We start from the raw sequence: 1,508 nt of genomic DNA on the forward strand, positions 1-1,508 counted from the left end.
TCTCCACTTTCTGGGTGGAAGAAAAAGTAGTGGGGAAGCCCTGCGTAGCGTCAAGACTAGCATAGGCAGCCCTCCCATAGGAAAAATTGATTGAAAAACCAGTTAGGCCTTCTGTGAGGATGAGAGCACTAAAGGCCGAAGGAAAAATTACTTTCTGTGTCTTTAGGAAATGCAGCAGGGGATAATCATCTGAAAAATTAAGAAACCACTCAAATTGCTCACTGGTATAGGGGAGCATTATACTGTTAAAATCTTGCCCCAAAATCTCTCTACTGCATTTGCCTTTGATCATTAGAATCTTAAGGGGACAACCTCTTTTAATTTTTTCTACCCAAAAGATCAAATCACTAGAGCCAAAAGCAGCATTATTTCGAGAGGTGCTGGTGAGGGACAGGCCTCGTTTAACTAGAGGTAACAAAAGTAATTGAGCAATGCGTTGCCCAGCATGTATCTGTTGAGTTTTTGTAGGAGGCTCAATTAAAATGTTAAATTTTCCAGTATAATCTGCATCTATGACTCCTGGGATGACAAGGATTTCTTTTAAAGAGGCAGAGTTTCTTCTAATAATTAAACCTACAGTTTCAGGTGGGAGAGGGCCAAAAACACTAGTGGGTATTTTTGTAACTGGTGAGTCTGGAGTCAGTATGGCTGAGAACTTACTGCTGGGGCTTGCCCCTCCCCCTCTTTGTTTTAACTGAAGGGAGATTCCCGCCAAACTTCCTTGTAACATGGCTGCACTCGCCACGCTTTGGGCCATAGCTGGGGAAAAAACCTTTACTGAAGCAATCTCAAATTTTGGTTTATAATCCTCCGCCTTTGCCCAGGCATCTGAATTCACAGACCCTTCCTCTATTTTAAAAGCCAATTGTTTAGCCACACCACTTGCTGCCTTTTCATTAATAATAACTCTTTTGACTGCCTGCAAAAGATGAGCCACAAGATCCATCTGACCTCGGCCTAACTCCACATGAGCCAGCCTCGCCAGTCGCAGGAGGCAAACTCTCGGCTTTTTTCCTAGCCGCCTTCCCAGAGGAGAGGTGTTTTCGCTCTGAGCTGGACCCAGCCTTGTCCGCCATGGAGCCTGCCGCCCGCCACGCCTGACTCGGCCGCCGCCGGTTTTTGCTGGAAGCAAAAGCCTCGGCTCCTTTCAAAGCTGCTTGGAAGTAAAAGCGCCGAGGCTTGGATTTTTTACTCTTTGCCGCGTTAAGCCGAGGGCGACGGCGATTATAAGACCAATCTGGGCCCTTATATTGGGCAGCCTCTCCTTCTAGAGTGAGTTCGTCCTCAGAATTTATTTTAGCAAAGCCTAAACCAGAAAAATTTGACTCTTTTTGTACCTCAGTTGAATTTAGCAAAGACTCATCACAGGCCAGAAATTCACTCTCAGAACTGGCTGTGCTAGCAAGGCCAGGTAACTCAGTAATTTCAGCATGAGAGCAAGCTTGTTTTACAATATACCAATAAGCAAAAGACCCATTTAAATCATTATATTGAGCGGCTTCCTCCGC

General features: G+C 45.2%; 1 pseudogene; it reads left to right on the plus strand.

The window, feature by feature from the left end:
* LOC102830977 overlaps positions 1-1,101 on the plus strand; it is a 17,976-nt pseudogene extending 16,875 nt beyond the window's left edge.
* Positions 1,102-1,508: the final 407 nt, after the last annotated feature.

Source organism: Chrysochloris asiatica, unplaced genomic scaffold (assembly GCF_000296735.1).
Source record: "Chrysochloris asiatica unplaced genomic scaffold, ChrAsi1.0 scaffold00754, whole genome shotgun sequence".
Lineage (NCBI taxonomy): Eukaryota > Metazoa > Chordata > Mammalia > Afrosoricida > Chrysochloridae > Chrysochloris > Chrysochloris asiatica.